The sequence below is a fragment of the Danio rerio genome, chromosome 20, assembly GCF_052040795.2.
Source record: "Danio rerio strain M-AB ecotype USA chromosome 20, GRCz13ab, whole genome shotgun sequence".
Taxonomy (NCBI): domain Eukaryota; kingdom Metazoa; phylum Chordata; class Actinopteri; order Cypriniformes; family Danionidae; genus Danio; species Danio rerio.
Window position 1 is genome coordinate 41,341,573 of NC_141040.1, and position 20,729 is coordinate 41,362,301.

Sequence of the window (20,729 nt, forward strand, 5' to 3'; positions counted from 1 at the left end):
CAATATCTGCTAGACTCTCCTTTTCCTTTTTTTTGCTATTTCAATTCATCCCTTTCTATTTAAAACATATGTAGTTATTTCTTGTTTTTACTTTTGAAAGGTGCCATAGAATGAAAATCTGCATGGGCCTAGGCTTAGTTGAATAATCCGAGTTAAGTATTGTACATGGAAATGGCATACCTTGAGCCTCAAATAATTTTTTTTTATGTTCTCAGGTAAATCCTGTTAGTGTAAAATTCCAACACAGACACTGTTACATATCATTGCACATGGGATCATTAATATGCATTTCCCAGGCAGAGTTTGCTTAGCCACAACATTTTCCAGTGAGATTACAACAGTTCTATTGTTCTCATATTTTTAACTCTTTCCCTGCTATTGATGATATAACTCTTCAGTTAAGAGAAAACACGTTCCTGCCATTGACACGTTTTTACGGCAATTCTTGTTTTAGGTATATTACAAAAGGGGAATCCTGAAAGCATGTCTTGAGTAAGGAACAAGACATCACATGCTCTGGGAGTGAAATCTAAAAGAGAAAAATATTGTAGGTAAAAATAAAAGTTCTACAACCTTCGATTGCCTTTATATACAAGCTATTTCAGGACTCACCTCAGCGAAATGATCCACTCTCGTCTATCTGCATGATGTTAAAAAAAATTTGTTTTACATACACACCCAAGCATATGTTTTATAGTATAGTGTATATGTGTTTTTATGTACACATGTACATATGTACACATACTATACTATAAAAATAAAATACATACTCTATATCTTGAAAATGCACATCTTCAAGAATTTTTTTTTCTTTTCATGAAACTTATTTGCATTTAAGTAGATATAAAACATGAACACATGAAGATAAAATGCTTTTTTGGGTAATAGTGAGGCCAGCAGGGGGTGCTCTACACGTGGTCTTTGTGGGTCCTAATGCCCCAGTATATTGATGGGCGCTCTATACTACTCAGTGAGTGCCATCTTTCAGAAGACACATTCAATCGAGGTTCTGAGTCTTTGTGATCGTTAAAAATCTCAGGATGACCTTTAAAAGAAGTAGGGGTTTAACCCCAATATCCTGGCTTAATTTGCCCATGGGCCTCTGTCTTCCTAACCATCCCTATATCATAATTGGCTTTATCACTCTGTCACTTCTCTACCAATTAACTGGTGTGTGGTGTGCAGTCTGGTGCAATATGGTAGCTGTCACTGTCATGTTAGGTGGATGGTGTTTGGGAACTGATAGCGAACTGATAGGTGGGGAATGGGGGGTAGGGTTGTCATGATACTAGAATTTGATACCAATCGGTACTGAAATTTTAAAAACGTCCATTTGCCACGAACATTAGAGCGATGTGCAGTAGGTTCTTAAACAGCGCTGATTTGCCATTGTGTTCATGTGCTAAACGAAAATGACTGTGTGAAGGTCATTGGGTTCACCAAACTTACCACTGTTTACTGAGTGTAAACATAGATACAGGGACACTGGAACGTCGATCAGCTGGTTTGTCTTTAAGCAGACATACGAGCGAGCCGCTGATGAATCGTGGCTTTAAAACGCTCAAGTGTCCCTGTGGTTACACGCAGTGTGTGTGTGCAGGCTGAGGGGTAGAGGGGAGGGGTGGGGGATTGCGCCCGGGCATGGTTCAAGACAACCCTGCCAATTGTGAGTACACTCTTAGAGAGAGAGAGAGAGGAACTGACATGAGATGAGGAGCGTCAGAGCAGAGCTCATTAATATTTATGACCATTCTAAATATGGTCAAAACGAAGCTTTGCAATCTGGGGATAATTGCTGTGGTTATAATTGGGCATATACTGTTCAACTTATTCAATCAATTCACTCTATGCCACCTTTAATATTTAATGTCCCAATGTGAAATGAAGCACACAAGCTCTATAAATGTAACAATGACACTCCCTCTTTCATCTTTTACTGACTTTATTACACAGTTTGGGTTCACTCTATCCCCATTTTGACTACAAAACTGCTTTTCATCACTAAAGTGACCTTCGTCCACACAACATGCACCATAGATCATAGTAAGGGTGTCACGATCCTCCAAATCCTCGATTCGATTACATTTTCGATTCTAAACGCACGATTCGATTAGATTTTCGATTATGAATAATTAATTAATTAAATTTAAACTACCTGTCCTGCATGGTCTTTGTTTTACCCATAAACAAATCATACAGTAAATGAATAAAGGCAAGTTACACACATAATTACCACCTGTCAATCACTTTTTCTGCGGGACTCGTGAATAGGCAGTGATCTGTGTCATTATAATGGCGTCGGTAAAAAAGGTGCACAACCAACAGGAGCCAGCCAACAGTATCTAAGGTGTTCGCTAAAATGACTAAATACAAGTGAGTGAAAGATTGAAGCAGTCTACCAATCCTCTGACTGCCTGGACCTGCTGTCTCGTGCGCATGGCTGCGTGTGCGTCTGTGTGTGTGTGTGGTCATGTGATGTGCATTTTCAGCGGTAGTGAGGAAGGAGAGCTGCTCAGAAATGCTACAAGCCATTGTGGATGTCAAATCGTTGTCATTCTAAAATGCCATTTAAAAAAAAAGACCTATTAGTGTAAACAGGGCCTGAGTGTGTACTTTTCGCGAGTGGATTTGCAAAGGGGGCGAGGCGGAGGATTGCGATGCCGATGTTGTCTATCGGACGAACCCCAATACGTACTTAGCAGAGCTTGCAAAACTGTTTTTTTTTTGTCTACAACACGAACGTTGTCAACATAACTCACTGGAAATCCAAAATGCTTTCACACCGTCGACTTCATTGAAAGAGGAGAGGGTTTAATTTCTATCGACGGGTCTCCTGCTCCTGCAGTTTAACAAGCACTTCAGCAAGCCTGTTTTTTTCCCCCTTGGCAAGCCAAGCTGACGTGACATGGGGGCGTGGCAGCATCGACGATTCTATTTTTTGAGTCCATAATCGAAATTGAGCCTAAATGTCGATCGATTTCAAATTAAAATCGAGATCGTGACACCCTTAGATCATAGTATCAAAATAATTAGAAAAGTCAAAATAGTCAAAATAGTTAGAAAAGAGTGATGTTGTTGTTATTATTATAGTTCTTGTGATCACCACAAGAGGCACAGAAATGACTCCTATTGCAGCTTTAAACACAACACAATAAAAGACAACATTCATAATGCTGCTTTAGGAATCTGACCTACAAAAAAAAATACAGAAGAGGCTGTTTCTCTCTTGACTGCTACTGACCAATTGTTCTACTGTACTGCAGAAAGCCACACATGGATCCAAGTTTAGCTTCTCAGTTCTTCAGTTCAACTGTACACCAGCGCTTTCAGCCTTGTTACTTGTTCATTTGTGAATACTGTGCTTGTGTGATTTGCTGAATAGGGACATTACATTTGTGTCACAGATCAGCAGACCGAACAATGAGATCACTCTTATGTCTGAAAGTTCAATCATGTGCCTTAGTATAGATGAAAAAGAGCAGACTGAGCAAGTGAGCTTTCAGTTCTGCCGTGTTTACAGCCTTTACGATTGAGTTGATGCGCACTCCACAGTCGAACACACAACCTTTCAGAGTATGCTCCTTTTGATAGTTTACGCAAACACATGAGCCATTAAATAGTTTTTGTGCTGATTTAAAGGAGTTTTTAACTACATCATGTCTTTTAACATGGAGGCTATTGATTAGATTTCTCTTGTTTTTTTTTCTCATTCGTTTCTTTTCCAACTCTGAAACAACAACAGTTCAGTGTTGACACCTTGTGGACAAAATAAATAGTACAGAAATAATACATAAGCACATGTATTAGCATGTAGTTTTTGCACAGTCACAAAATTTCGGACTGTTCATATTTGCACATACTCTCAATGACAAAATATGAGTCAATAGCACTCTACACTGACCCTTGCATTGTTTTCATAAACCTTTAAAAACCTTGCATCCTAGTATTTCAACAGTATTTCTTTGTTTTATTAAAGTTGTTAATAACATTATAATTCAAAACTTATAGCTGTGTATATTTTAGTAATTGATTGTGATAGTTTTTCAGTCTTGTTGAGGTACATATTTATTTATTTATTTTTACTTATATTCTTTATTTATGTATTTATTGTAGATACCAATAGTTTAGCTCGCAGTAAAAAATGACTGTGGTGTTATTATACACAGTTTTTCTATGGCAGCAGTTTTATTGTTGGCGGTACAGTGGCTTAGTGGTCAGCATAGCTGCCTCACAGCAATAAGGTTGCATGTTCGAGTTTTGGCTGGACCAGTAGGCCTTTCTGTGTAAGGTTTGCATGTTCTGCCTATGGCTTAGTGGGTTTCTTCTGAGTGCTCTGGTTTCCCCCACAGTCCAAAGACATGTGACAAGAGAATTTGATCAACTAAATTGCCCGTAGTGTGTAAATGGGAGTGTGTGTGTGTTTTCCTAGTTCAGTATAAAAGCTTATTGCTGAATTGTGTTGGCATTCACTGTGTAAAACTAAAACCACCAAATAAATTGGTTGTTCATTCCACTGTGGTGACCTCTGATAAACAGGGTAAAGTGATTTTTTTCTACAAATAGTACCTAATTTAATCTATGGTTAGTGTAGCAAAGGTTAATTTGGTAAATTTGTAGCAATAATGGTTTAACCCCAAATTACAAAAAAATTTAAATAAATAAATAAAATAAATATGTATAGGGGGTTTTAATGCTGTGAAATGGGATCGCAAAATGCTAAATGAGATGTCTGTCTTCAGTAGTTTGTTGTTCTTGTTTCCGTTAGTTGAAACAACGACCCAATTCAGTGTTGACACCCTGTGGACAAATTAAGCAGTGCAGATACCATTTAAAACGTGTGCGTGAATCTAGTGTATGCAGAATCACAAAAATGGTTCTGCCCTTGCTGACATTTGTGGATGCTCTTCTGACGATAAAATTTGAATTGGAATCACGCATTTGAGTTATTACTATGTTATGACTTTGAAACCATTTGAAAAAGTTTCTAATCTTCTCCAGATTCGGCTTTCCATGAGTTTTATGAAGTAGCTACTAATCTGCTTGTTCTGTTAATCTGCAAGCACTCTATTAAACTGTATATGGTAACTCAACAAATGGTAATAATAAACGTTTACAAAGCGATGTAATACTTTCGAAAATCATGATCGCAATATCCTTTTTTATAAATTAGTAGAATATTGGTGTCTCTGATGCAGCAAGTCCAGAGACTGTTCTTCACTGCACTGAAAATAAACTTTAATGAGTGATATGGCTAAAAGTAGCGGCATGGACCCGGAAACAGTATTCCATAAGTCATGACTTGACAAGCGGTTGATTAATGTATCTTGCAGCCCTCAAGAAAATTAAATATGGTTTTATAATAGTAAATATATAGTTACTATAACGGTGACACAGTGGCTCAGTGGTTTGCAATGTCGCCTCACAGCAAGAAGGTTGCAGGATCGAGAGTTGGCTCGTTCAGTTGGCATTTCTGTGTGAAGTTTGCATGTTCTCCCCGTGTTCGTGTGGGTTTCCTCCGGGTGCTCAGATTTCCCCCACAGTACAAAGAAATGCGTCATAGATGAACTGATTGAGCTAAATTGTCATAGTGTATGAGTGGTAGAGTAGGTGTTTCCCAGTGCTGGGTTGTGGCTGGAAGGACATCCACTGCGTAAAACATATAATGTTCTTGTTTCGTTTCATTTCTAACTTTGAAACAATGACCCAATTCAGTGTTCACACCGTGTGGACAAATTAAGCGGTGCAGATAAAACTCAAAACACATGTGCGTGCATTTAGTTTATGCAGAATCGCAAATAATTGTACTCCATTCCTGCACCTTGGTGAATACACATTCTGATGATCAAATTTGAATTGAAATCACACATTTGTAATAAATATTACTATGCAATGACTTTGAAAACATTTGAAAAAAGTTTCTAATTTTATGAAGTAGATACCAATGATCAGTTTATATATATATATAAATATATATCTCCTCGCTTCCTTTCTACAACTATCTTCGTCTGGATGAAGCCCTCCTTCTTCTCTTGAAGACTAGCACTGTTGCCTCACAGCAAGAATGCCAATGGCGCCTGGTCCTTGCTGGGCCATCGGGTATTTCTCTGCGGAGTTTGCATGTTCTCCCCGTGTCCACGTGGGTTTCCCCCGGGTTCCCCAATTTCCTACCCCCATCCAAATATGCTCTATATCAGGGCTGCTCAATCCTGTTCCTGGAGATCTACCTTCCTGCAAAACACAGCTCCCACCCTGATCAAACACACCTGAACCAATTAATTAGGACCTGAACAGCACTTGATAATTACAGGCAGGTGTGTTTGAAATGGGTAGCAACTGAAATCTACAGGAAGGTAGATCTCCAGCAACAGGATTGAGCTCCCCTGCTCTATATTATATAGACAAAATAAGACAAAATCTTTTTTTTAATATTTTACTCTCAGGAAGTTCACCTTAGCCTCAGCAGCGGGGGAGTTTTGAGATCGACCTGAGTTCATTCTCCCATCGTCATGCAGTCGATCTGTGACCACAGAATGAGTGCTTATTAATTCAGTAAACATTTATTATTTTTGCTAATTATAATTAGTTTATTTCTGTTCACTATTTAATGACTATTGTTGGATTTAGTTACATTTTGGAGGATTTTTTCCCCCCAATTTTATTTCAAAAAGAATTTTTAGCTTTAATTTACTTAAAAACATTGATCGTTATCTTTATTGGTCTTCATAAATAAAATAATAATAATATTATCTCATACACACATAATTAATAATTCATGCAATTCTTGCAACTGTTAACTTTGCAAGGGTTAATAAAAATAATGCTGTCTTAAAATAATGAAATATATAAATCCTTTTTAAATCAAGATTATTTTCAGAAAAAACAGAAAATTAAAGATTAAACTTTTTTTTTGGGGGGGGGGGGGATTCTGTCAAAAGAATTGAGTTTTTCTTGTTTGTATCTTAAAATGTTATTATTAGTTCAGAAAACAAGATCTGATATCACAAGTAAATGTATGCTGATTTATAAAAGAATTGATTTTTGTACTGAAAAAAGACCCTTAGAAAGTAAAATCAGCACTTGTTAAATGTATCAGTTATAAGATCAGCCGTTCTCTGCCACACACACTGACTTGTGATGGAGTAATACTGTATCGGGCCACTGGAAAGTTGATCTCTGAGTCAAGTAGAGGAAGAAACAGTGTGAGCTTTCTTCTTTCTTCAAATGCTCCGTGTTCTTTACCTCCGACATTGGTACTTGAACCATTCGCATATTTCTTCTTCACTTCTCTTCGGCATGACCCGTGGAGCATTTGAAGGCAGTTTCTTTGAAGGCACTCTGAGCGCACTGATCTCAAGGTTTCCTTCCATTCAGCACTCTCATATTTACATTCTTTCACAGCACTTGTGTGTCTTTCTATAGTAGGTGACATAGTAGAAGAGCTGGTGAAAGCCTCCATGAGTTTGCATTGTTCTGCGGTAACCAAACACCTCTTCTTTAAGGCTGCCGCATTACTGTCTGTCATGTGGAAGGAATTTACGCACCTGGCCTCAAAGAAAGTCATCTGTGGTTTTAGTTAGGGTAAATGTTAAAGGGAGGAGTGTTGCATTGTTTAGAGTGAACAGATGTCCACATTTTTTTAAGCGACAGTCTCGGTTCTCAGCGTCTTTCAAAATGTTTTCATTGTGTTTATACGAAACGCCAAGCCAGTTTATTGTAAAAAGCCAAGGAGAAATATTTCAATTGTTTTTAGGAGCAATAGTGAAGCAATTATTTTTACTAACAGAGGTGAAAATATTTTAACCACGTAACCATGGTTTATCTAGTTGGGGAAAAAAAATATGTGTGTGTATATATATATATATATATATATATATATATATATATATATATATATATATATATATATATATATATATATATTATTATTATTATTATTATTATTATTAGTTTTATTATTAACCCTAAACCCAACCATCACAGTTATTATTTGTCTATGCTTTCCACAACCCTAAACCCAACCATCACAGTTATTAACGTCTACACTTTCCACAACTTTCCCCAATAGAATAATCAAACAAATTGGTTGTGGAAAAATTTGGAGAAATTCATAAAAATGTTTTGTGAAAATGTACTCTGGAAAAGACAACATCTCATTGTGACATCTCGCATGGTTCAATGGGATCTCGATAACTGCAAGTTATACTTCTCTAACTTACTACAAGTTATGCACCTGTATTGCAGTATGCAGACAGATAGACTTGGAAAAGTCAGACCACCCTCTAGATCAGTGGTTCTCAAAGTGGGGGTCGGGACCCCCCGAGGGGTCGCGGGACAATGAAGGGGGGTCGTCTGGTCATTTCCAAAAATCTATTTATTTTTATTAAACCATAAGAATTACCGTATTTTATCTAAAACGTTGTTTATAGTTACTATATAGTCACTATAGTAGCTTATAGTTACTAGTTCTGTTGGATTGCGACCCCTGGGGTAATTACATTATATTAATTACATTATATTAAAGACGCAGTAGCGTCAGATGCATCAGATTAGCCGCGTTTCCACTATCGCGCCTAAAGCGAGCGAGCCAGGGCGAGCCAAGGCCAGTGGCGTTTCCACTGTCACTTCCGGGGCCTAATCGGGCCAAAGCGGGGCTTTCTTGGGGCCAGCGGCCGGCCTTTTTTGGCCCGCCGAATACCTTGGGCCAAAGAGGGCCAGCCGGGGCTTCGGGGCGGAGTGAAAGGAGAGGCGGGCACAGTTTTCCGATCGCACTCGAGTACATGCGCCAAACAAATAAATAAGGGAAAGAAAACATCTGGAACAAATTATAGGCTGGGGTCTTTTTTGCATATGATCGCCCTTATGTTTCTCTTTTAAATGTAAGTCTGTTGCATAAAAGATCTTTCTTTGCTGCATCTTTGATGTTTCAATAACGCATAATAATCTTTACACCATAGAAAAGACACAGCAGACAGTAAAGGTTTTCAAGAGGTTTTGTCAAGTTTAATACTGTAAGTGTGTTTTTGCGCGTTTAGATGCCTGTGTATGTGTGTGAGACCGACAAAAAGAGCGCTCCATTCATAGCTCTGTTGATGCCGCGAGCGGCTTTTTTCTTTTATTTTTATTGTTTTAATTTATTTTGGAGATAATACATTATATGAATACAACAGTAGGACATTAAACTTTACAAATTTCATGTCCACTTTTGTAGGCTCAAAACAATAGTGTCATATCTAGATAAAATAGCCCTAAATTGAAATAATTTAAAGAACTACAAATATTAGATAGGCCAATAAATAAACCAATATTAAACTAACAAAAGCTATAGCTATACCAATTAGGTACTATATCAAACTGTTTCAAATTTATATTAAACTTTCATTTTTCAAAAGCCTTTTTGAAAAAAAGATTTTAGATATTTTCTTAAAAAAATAAATAAATAAATAAACACCGGAGAATGTTTTAAATATTATTTATAAAGTATTTGAATACCATGAAATTAATCAAATCATGCAAACAGAGCATTTTCGGGGTGAGTGAAAGCAGAAATAGGTAACCTTTTTTTCTGTCTTCCAGCTGCGCAGCACTTTTTTGACGGGGAAAACTGCAAGTTCAAAATGTGTTCTGTGTCCTCAAACAAGTGTGTATGTTTTTATATAACGTGGTGAAATTAAAAAAGGAAATTTTAAATACATAAAGAGCTTTATTGGTACATAGCTGCTGAGCGCAACGAAATATAGGCTATATTTTATTACGTGCTGCTCTTATGTGCTGAAACACTGAACACTTTCCTTTACTTAAGATATAATAAGTAACATTTTTAAATAAAGGGAATCACCTATTAAGTGTCATAAAGCCTATAGGGGGAAAAAATCATGTTTCAGTTCTCTCCGGAGCATTTGGGATGAATGTTGGACAGATTCTGTCTAGAAGATGTTATAAAATACATTTTATATTGAGTTATTAACGGAGAATTTTATATATGTGGTGTTATATTATGGATGTGTGCGCTCCCTGCACTGGGTCCCTCCGTTGGTGGCAAGACCACTGGATTTCGATGCCAATAGTCGGTCGGCGAGTAAATTAATATGATGAATGAAAACACACAGGCATGTGGGTATAGACATGCGTTGTACTGCTGTACAGTAACGTGTCATTTGTTTGTTTTGGTTGTCCTAATTTTAATAGTTTCGTGATGATGTGATGGTGTGCTTTATCTGCATGATTTTCGCTGAAGTGGGCGGTTTGAGTGACGTTCGATTCGGGGGATGTTCTGGGGGCGGGGTTTGCTGACGCGCTGTGAGCTACTAGCCCCACAGTAGAAACGCGACATGATTTCGGCCTCACTGCTCAACCTCCCGGGCGATTGGCCCGGCCTGGCCCGATATAAGCCCTGGTTCGCACTGGCCTGATAGTGGAAATGCGGCTATTGTCATTTTGGGGGTCTCGGGCTGAAAAGTTTGGGATGCCCTGTTCTAGATGGTGCTTTTTCAGACAAACGCTTCAGAATCTCGCCGGAAGTAGTAGGTCATTCAGGTACTTCTCACTTACTGTTTTTCAAATTCGATGAATTCAGACATACTACTCAGCTCATGTAGCAGCATACTATATGGAAGTATGTGATTTCAAACACAGCCATTTTCTAGAAAAACTAGTGTAATGTAACATGCTTAACTACATACATGATATTTAATAATAAGAAGTCTGTCTTAATTATTCATTTTTTTTATTTGTTTTAGATGCTTTCGTGTGGTTTTGGGTTGAATCTGTTAACTCTGTTAAACTAGGATTACTAAAACTGAAATGAAATATTTACTGTTAAAACTAAATAGAAATGTTTTTACAAAACAAAAGCTGAACTAAAACTAACAAAACCTTTAATAAAACTAATCTGAAACGTAGAGCTAATTTAAAAATAGTATCAAAGTAAATACGTATTAAAAATAAAATAAATAAATAAAATATAATAACCTTGGATGACACTAACAGCTCGAATTGTAATACCAATTGTTCCTAAATTAAAAATGACTTGAAAACCATGAATGACAAATGAAAAGCGTGTCACAGCATTGAGGCCATTTGTGACATGAGTGCTCAGTCTCTACATGCTGCTGAACAGAATGTCCAAGTCCTCAGTTCGGCCAACTGTCTTTGTTCTCTTCACCACACCATGCCTGCATTCCAGCTCCTCGAGAGCTCAGAGTCCAAGAGAGATTTGCTTGTTGGGTCCTGGTGTGTAGCGGCCATGATCAAAGTTAGGCCTTAATTTCCTCCAACAGCTTAATGAAGAGGCCTCGCTGTTATGAGCCTGCTGGAAGATTCAGTGCTCGCAGTGCTTCGCCATCTGTATTAAACACTGTGTTTTCATGCACCTGCCAGTACTGAGATTTGGGGCTTTTTGTCTTTTCATGAGGTGCTTTTTTCAGGAATAATGAAAAGAAAAGATCCAAAATAAACTTGTGTGTTTTTTTTGTCACACTGTTAATTTGTGTCTTTAGATTTAAGTTACTAAAGGCTATTTTCTCAATATGAGATTTTTTCTCCAGCACTGAGCTCTCTCAGTAATCTCCACTTCAGAAGCACTTGATGTCTGTATTTAGATTTTTTTATATATAGAGAAATTTGTTTAAACATAATTTACCAGATTATACATTTTAGTCTATAAAAAGAATTTTCTTTCTTTCTTTCTTTCTTTCTTTCTTTCTTTCTTTCTTTCTTTCTTTCTTTCTTTCTTTCTTAATTGGTATACATATTTATTTATTTATTTATTTGAATTACTGATTCTGATTGACAACATTATTATTTTATGTTATTATCAGTTTATTTTGCACTAATTGTTAAAGTAATTGAGTAAAAACTGGTATACAGGTTATTTAATTTAATTAAATTTTTATTTTAATTAATTAAATGTATTTTAATGTAATACATTTTTAATTTTTTTTAAAATTTTAATCAATTTAGTTATTTAATTTAATAATTGTTTTATTTATTTTAATTAATTTTATTTAAATGTATTTTTATTTTAATTTATTCAAATTTTGTATTGAATTGAATTGAATTTTGTTTTATTTTGTTTTAATTAAATTAAATTTAATTTAATTAAATTTAATTTAATTTAATTTAATTTAATTTAATTTAATTTAATTTAATTTAATTTAATTTAATTTAATTTCTTTCTTTCTTTTCTTTCTTTCTTTCTTTCTTTCTTTCTTTCTTTCTTTCTTTCTTTCTTTCTTATCATACTTCCCTGGTTCTTGTGAAATCCTTTTTAAAGTATTTTAAAGAGGGGATTTGGACATTTCTGTTTTTATTCCAAATTTCTGAAAATTCTGCAAACAGCCAGAAAATACATTTTCACTTTTGTAGAATAAAAATGTCAACTTTTGGTAGAAAATAATGCTTAATATAACCAGGTAAATTATGGATGAACTAGTCTCTCTGTAAAAACAAGGACCACAATGCATTGTAGTAGTTCTAAGCCGTTCGACAATGTAGCCCAGGTACACATAGTCATGATCCACTAGTATTGAGTCATTCAACAAATTTAGCCCAGGTACAGATAGTCTAGTACACCAGTTTTAATTCAGTTGGCAAAGTAGACAAGGCACATGTATGTTACATTACTGTTAAGCCATTCGGCAAAGGGAGTACATTAGTGTTAAGCCATTCAGCAAAGGTAGACCAGGCACACAGAGTGGAGTACACTAGTTTTAGGGCCTACTCACACTATGCTATCCGTACCGTGCCCAGACCCATTTCCTGGATCGTTTGAGTTGTGTGAGTGTGCTGAATCAGGCTCAGGCACGGTTCACTTGGCCGGCCCTACCTGGTTAGAAGAGGTGAGCGCAGGTAACTTGGGCCAAAACTGAAAGCAAGACATGACTTTTAAGGGACTGTTTTATATAGATTTATTAATCATTCTTACTGTTCAGTGAACGCAAACTGCCGTAGTTTATTAAATACGCAAAACCCCTCACTGCACGACAACTGCGCACCTTCAGCAAACCTCCTCATTCCTGCAGCACGAGGGCTTTATGATTGTTTATGAGCGTCAAAAGTGGCTGATCTGTTCAGCGTAATATCTGACTGCTTGTCACCGCATCCCTAAGGACTAAAGCGACTAAAGAAATCTCCACTGTGCTGAGCGAAAGCGCTTACTGAATAGCGCAGCATCGATGACGTAAAGCATGCCCAGGCTCGATTGTAATGTGAGTGCAGGCCGTTGGGGGAGACGGGAGAGGGGACAAGCGTGCTTTGGCCATTCGACAAATGCAAGTCAGGCACCCATAATCAAGCACTCCAGTATTACTCGCGATGCGCTCACAGCATTTATTTGACTAGGTGCATCTGGAAGGTGTAAGCGTGTTACGATGCTTGCACCTAAAAGCTGTGCACCTCCATTGGAAATAACGAACTTGTGCAAACCCTAGGAGAGACGCCATATGTGAATGACCTCTAAAAGGCTGCTGTCGTTTGCGATCTCCTGCAGTTGAGCTTCTTGCAGACAACAGATTTGTTGACAAATAGGATGTGGATCTATTCATTGGCAGTTTGCGATCTCTTTACTAGGCCTTTTCCCCTTAGCACAGAAACTTTCCAAAGACATCTTTTTTTACTCATTTTGCTGCTTGTGGGTTAAATTTGGGCGCTCAAGTGACCGAGATGCAAGGGAGAGAATATGGTAATTTTTCAAAATAAAAGATCGTTCAGACTCCAATAATAAATAAAACTGAAATAATTAATTTTTGTGTGGGCCAGTACCAATTGATCTATGGACCGGTACCGGTCCGCGGCACAGTGATTGAGGACCACTGGTCTAGAACACCAGTTTTAAGCTGGCTGGCAAGGTAGCCAAGGTATGCATAGTCTGGTACATTAGTGTCAAGTCATTTGTCAAAGGGAGCCTAGGCACACATACTCTAGAACTACACCAGTTTTAAGCCAGTTGATAAGGTAGCCAAGGCATACATGTTCTAGTACAAGTGTGCCAAATCTTGGTCTTGGAGGGCCGTTCTCCATCAGGGGGTCCAGGAGGGTTTCCATTTTTGTTTAGCCATTCGATAAACGCAAGTCAGGCACCCATAATCTAGCACTCCAGTATTAGGCTGGTTGGTAAGGTAGCCAAGGCACACAGAGTACAGTACATTATCCGTTCATTTTTTCAATTTCCATCAGCTTAGTCCCTTTATTCATCAGGGGTCGCCACGGCGGAATGAACCACCAACTTATCCATCGTATGTTTTGTACAGCGGATGCCCTTTTAGCGGCAACCCAGTACTGAGAAACATCCATACATAGTCGTTTGCGCACGTATGCTATGGCCAATTTAGTTTAATTAAATCACCTGTATCACATGTCATTTTTGCAGGTGATGTGTTATATTCTCAAATACAGTGTATTTGAAAATACATTGGCTGCAGCAAGTCTCTGTACTTGTTCTACACCAATAATCAAAGCAGCAGCAGTGTAGCAGATCTATGCTGCCAAGACCAAACATATCAGCATTGCCACATACAGGTACATATTCAGTACAATTCCAAATCTCCCTGAGAGTTGTCATGACAGAAATATTGTAATTGAAGTCTACAGACACACATTGACAAAATGCCACAAAAGAACCTCCATAGGTGTATTCTGGATATTTTCTTTACCTTAAAGTGGGAAAAGACTTTATGAAAGTCAAAAAAGCCCCAAATCTGTCAGGTGCATAAAAAGGCTGTTTGTGCCTTCAAAAGCAGATTTGGCTTGACATGATTGTTGCTGTATTGCTGTATTGCTGTATAGTGTCCAGGCCTAAGTTTAGATCATGTGTCCAGAGGCACGTGTTAGAAACAGTATTGCATCCCGTAGAGAAGAGCGATTGCCAGCAGAGAGATCTGCCACATTCACCCTGTGAATCATCTGGACCCGATGACTAACAGAATCTCTGCACACATATGTCAACCACCTCACATTGTTCTGCAAATGAGACTGTTGATTTGAATCATTGACTCTTTGCTTTAATGTACAACTGAAACACACCAGAGATTGGAGCTTTGTAAGGAAGGCTAAGTGGTATATCATATTTATTTATGATTTTGTCCTGATGTCTCTACATTATGATTAGTGTACATATTATTTTATACAAAATCGGGTACTGTTGATGATAAAGTTAATATGATTGTTTTGTTGCTTTCACGTGGCATTGTACTGTACTGTGTGTTATCTGTATGAGGAATATTCTACATTAATTTTGGTGAAAAATCTCCACGTTAAAATGTGATAAACAGAGGTGAAGCATCATCCAATAATTGAATATTTATTAAACGATTTTGTCATAATTTACTCAATGTGGGGATATGATTATTAAATTACTTTTATTCATTTAATCATTCATTTTCTTTTTGGCTTAGTCCCTTTATTAACCCAGGGTCGCCACAGTGGAATGAACTTCCAACTTATTCATTTATATTTTATAATTTTTTTTTATTCAGTTAAGTTCATCTTTCTGATAGACAGCAATATTATTTTTTATTATTATCACTTTTATTCTACAACAATTGTTTAAAAATTGTGGTAACTGAGTAAAAAATAAAACTAATATACATTTTTTATTTTTATTTTTTTTGTTAAGTTAAGGATTCTGATTGACAACAATATTATTTGTTGTTATTATCAGTTTTATTATGCACTAATTGTTAAAAAATAATTGAATAATTATTATTATTAATATTATTGTTATTATTATTATTATCAGCCAAATTTAATTTAATTTAATTTAATTTAATTTAATTTAATTTAATTTAATTTAATTTAATTTAATTTAATTTAATTTAATTTAATTTAATTTAATTTAATTTGTACTTATCTTTTAGAGAAGAAAATTAAGTTTTGGAAAAGCATGAGGGTGAGTAAATAACAACAGACTATTTATTATTAGATGAACTCTCCCGTGAGAACGAGACTGGTGGAGCATATTAACTGACTTGTTTTTCGATTCTATAAACCAGATCTGCTTTTCACAAACAAAAACAAAAAAAACACTTGAGCACATAGAAAATTAAAAAACCGTATAGACTAATGTGTTTTAAAAAAACAGCCAATGCAGCACTTGGACTAAATTTCTCTTGCTAGAGCAATTATGAGATGTCATGAAAACATGACAGGAACTGATGGAAGAGTATATCGGTTTTCCGCAATCATTAGCACCTAATCCCAGGAGAAATGACTCGCTAATGACGCTTGATCGAGGGTTGCTGAAATTGAATTGAAAGTGCCACAAACAGTGATCTGGTATCATTGCTTCATGGCTGGAAGGCACAGCTAAACGAATGCGACTGGAGGTGTGCAGGTGCTCTTTAGAAGAAAAGAGATGATTTGGATCATACCTGAGTGGACGCTCCATCTCTGAACACAAGCAGTGCTCAAATCAGCTCAAACAAACATGTCTGAAGGGCAAACGCCATTGGCTTTCCCTTTGTGCTCAATATGGCAACAATGAATCTGATTAATAGACAAATTAAGTCAGACTTTGTGCAAGTGCCAATTATATTTATTTATTTATTTATTTATTTAATGGTTTTAATGACCTCATTGATTCTTTCTTTATTTTTTCTTTATTTTTTCTTTTTCTTTCTTTCTTTCTTTCTTTCTTTCTTTCTTTCTTTCTTTCTTTCTTTCTTTCTTTAATATAATATGCTTTCTTTCAATAATAATAATAATAAAAATAATAAGAATTGTAAAAACGATATTGAATTATTTTATCATTAAAATGTTTTATTAAAGGGAGGCAGTGGTCCACAGTCCAAAGAAATGTGGTACAGGTGAATTGGGTAAGCTAAATTGTCCGTAGTGTATGAGTGTGTGTATGTGTGGATGTTTCCTAGAGATGGGTTGTGGCTGGAAGAGCATCCGCTGCGTAAAAACTTGCTGGATAAGTTGGCGATTCATCCCGCTGTGGTTACCCCTGCCCCCTTCATATATAATATTATCAATATTTATTACAATTTAATTATTATATGTTTTATATTACAATTTAATTATTTTTATAAAAATACATAATTTAATTTTATAATTTTAGTTTTCTTTTTATAAGTCTATAATAATAGTAATAATAATTGTAATAATAATATTGAATACTTTTCTCATTAAATTTTAATTAAGTGAATATATAATATAATCAATATTTATTACGATTTAATACTTTATTTAAAAAAATTAATAATTTAATAATACAATTTAAGTTTTTTATTTTTTAATAAATAAATAATGATAATAATAGTAATAATAATAATAATGATAATGATAATGATAATAATATTTAATTATTTGTTCGTTAAAATGTTTTAAGTAAATGAATAATATTATCAATATTTTTACGATTTATTTAATTCTTTATTTTATAAAAAATATATAATTTAATTATATAATCAGTTTTTTAGCTTTTTATAAGTCTATAATAATAATAATAATTATAATATTTGATTATTTTATTATTTAAATGTTTTAAATAAGTAAATATATAATATCAATAATTATTACAATTTAATTAATTCTTTATTTTATAAAAATGTTTGCTATATTTGAGTTTTGTATTTGTTATACATCAATAATAATAATAATTATAAAAAAATAATAATAATAATAATTATTATTATTATAAGTAATACAAATTCACAAAACATTAATTGCCCAGCATTTTCTGTAGATTACATTTGTAAAACTAACTGGTCTATCAAATTAATTCAAAGGTGCAAACATTGATAAATCTGTTTGTGATTTTTTTTCATTAATATTACTGACGTTAATTTCCTTTGACCTTGAAAATGCATATTGTAAACCAACTTGGCTCGAAATGTTTAGACACGGCCTTCCAAGCTTTTTGTGGCATGTGCCAATGTGAACACCTGCTTCAAACGCACTGTTGTTACCATGGTACCACTTCTCACATCACCTAGTTGTAATGGTTTAAACAACAAGATCAAGGCTGGCTCAGCTGTTACTGGCACTGTTGCTAGGCAACTTTGGAATCAGAGTTCAAGGATACAAAGGAATAAAGCTTGTTGATGTGCCCTGCTCACATTCAGGTCACTCAAAGGTAATCACAACGTACACATATACATACACTTCAGTGACTGTACTCCCATCTTAAGGTGAGACAATATATTTTCATGCACCTGTCAATTTAGAGATTTTGGTCATTTTGGCTTTTTATTAAGGATTTTTTTTCTCTCTTTTTTAATTTTATTGTATACATAAAATCATCGTAATTCGGCCTATTTTGCACTGTCAATTTTGACCTGTAAATTTCAATTACACTCTATATTTATGCACCAGACTTTTTCATTCATGAATTTGTTCATTCATAATTTGCCTGACTATATACAAAATTTTATTCTATCAAAAATATTGATAGTATTTTCATCATCATTATCTTCATCATCATCATTATCATCATCACCATTATCTAAATAATAATAAATAATTATCTATAAATAATAATTATCATCATCATACTAATAATTATTTAGTAAATGCAAAAACCTGTAAATACCTTTACCTCTATGTCCAAAAAACCATTTCTGAAACTGCTTTCATCCAGTGTTCAAATTTAAGTGATTTTTTTTTTATTGTTTTTAATTGTACATTTATTAATCTTGAAATGTCCATGAAAATAGTCTTTGTTGCTGACATGGCATTAAATAGAAAATCATCATCATCATCATCATCATCATCATCATCAAATGTTAGTGCTAGAGGTATTTAATTAAATAATGATTCATTGGCATATTTAAACACAAAACTCTAGAATATTTTTAATACAAAGGAGTTTGTAATTCTTAATGTTTTATTTACTCTATTTTACTGCGTTGTCTCAATATTTTGGTCTGAACGTATCATCATATACAGCATCTTTAGAGCATATTTTAAAATATGGTAATATATGTAAATATATGTCAAAAAAGTGTGTTGTAGACTCTCAGTAATGTTAGGTGTAGATTTGCTAAGGACCAGTGGAGTTTAGATGTGTTTCTCCCTCCTGAAATGTAAAACACACTTATATTCACCAGTTTATTTAGCAGTCACCATCCCCCATCCTTGCAGTTTATCACAGAAAACTCTTTTCTGGAGTTTATTGAGACTTCAGGAGTGCTTAACAATTGATGTTTCAACAGTGCCTCCTTGCGGTCTCAAATAAGTATTGAATGCATTTAATTTCTGTCCAGCTTATGCTGCATTTAGCAACAGGATGCTACATCAGTTATTTCAACGAGAAATAAAGGCTTAGGGGTAATATTTGGTAACACTTTATTTTGATGGTCCATTTGAGTGTTAGTAGTCTGTCTGCTTTATATCTGTTGATACAGCTGCTTCAACAGATATATAACTGACTTTAAGGAACTTAAGTACAATTTAACCCCAACCCTAAATTTGTTGCCATGTAGATGCAATGTAAATTAAATTCAACAGACAATCAAAATAAAGTGTGGTCAATTGTGAACTTACCATTTTTTTAAACTTAAAATTATATTCTTAATCAATGAATGAATTAATAGTAATAATAATATATATTTTACAGTGTATGTGCTCTCATGCCACATATGTATCTCAAGCATGTATGTTTAAAATGAATGTACAAATTACATAATAAGTAAACAATGTACTTTACAACACACTTCTGTGTAGTATTAGTGAATCAATGTACAGCATGTACATATGAGAGAACCATTTTTAAAGTTTGGGGAAAACAATTTGCAGCCCTTTAAAGACATAGTTCACACAAACTGTACATTAAGATTGGTAACACTTTATAACAACTGCACACTTTGAGTCACTTATTAAGCATTAACTCTATATTAGAGTAAATGATTAATAAATTATTCTAATTACATTGATACATTTAATTTTTCAGCCATGAATTAATAGTTCAACAACGTTTAGAATTTGTCGTAATAATATTTTAGATAAGATCGCAAATTTTTTTTTTTACATTTTAAACAGCCTTTAAGCGTCATTTATTAGGGGTTTAAAAAGCATAAATAGTCCTTACTATAGATTAGGTAAAAAACAGCATGTTGGGGAAAGTTACTTTAAAAAGTAATGCATTACAATATTAAGTTACTCCCCAAAAAGCAACTAGTTGCGTTACTTTTTATGTTAATTAATGGTTTATGTTACTTTTGAGTTACTACCTGCCTTACGTGGGCTAGATCTCTTTCGGAACTTGCAGGGGTTTTTTTCTTCTTTTTTTGAATAGAGGATCTCTAAAACCAACAACACACTGTATAACCTTAAATTATTATAGGATAATGTTATCTATAGCTATACAAGCCGTATATACAAATTAATGAAATTTTAAAGCAATGCATTTGCTACTTTTGTACTTTTTGTCTTATTAAAAAGTAAAATTACTGTGCATTCAGACAATTCATTTTAATTAAACTATTTATTTTTAAAAGCTGATAAATTCAAATATAAAGTAACTCACATTATTATTATTATTATTATTATTATTATTATTATTATTATTATTTAAAGAACCTAAAATATTATTACTTAATTTTTAAAAGTAATGCGTTACTTTACCCATAACTTAGAAAAGTAATATTATTACGGAACTCTTAATATTCGTAATGTGTTACCTCAATGTTGGTTATATTAAACAATTTTATTAACTTAAAAATTGACTATTACTATAAGCCTGAAGAATAAAATGTAAAAATGTTCATTCGAATAGTTTATTAATCATTGGC

General features: G+C 34.5%; 1 protein-coding gene and 1 long non-coding RNA gene across 50 annotated transcripts in view; one reads left to right on the forward strand and one right to left on the reverse strand.

Moving 5' to 3' along the window:
- The window catches only part of LOC147839401 (uncharacterized), a 251,467-nt gene extending 242,683 nt beyond the window's left edge, over positions 1-8,784 (reverse strand). The window contains exon 1 of the long non-coding RNA XR_015518846.1: positions 8,532-8,784. This is a non-coding gene — a long non-coding RNA (uncharacterized LOC147839401). The remainder of the gene's footprint in view (positions 1-8,531) is intronic.
- The window catches only part of gje1a (gap junction protein epsilon 1a), a 372,471-nt gene that overhangs the window by 218,077 nt on the left and 133,665 nt on the right, over positions 1-20,729 (forward strand). The gene's annotated exons all lie outside the window — the stretch shown is intronic.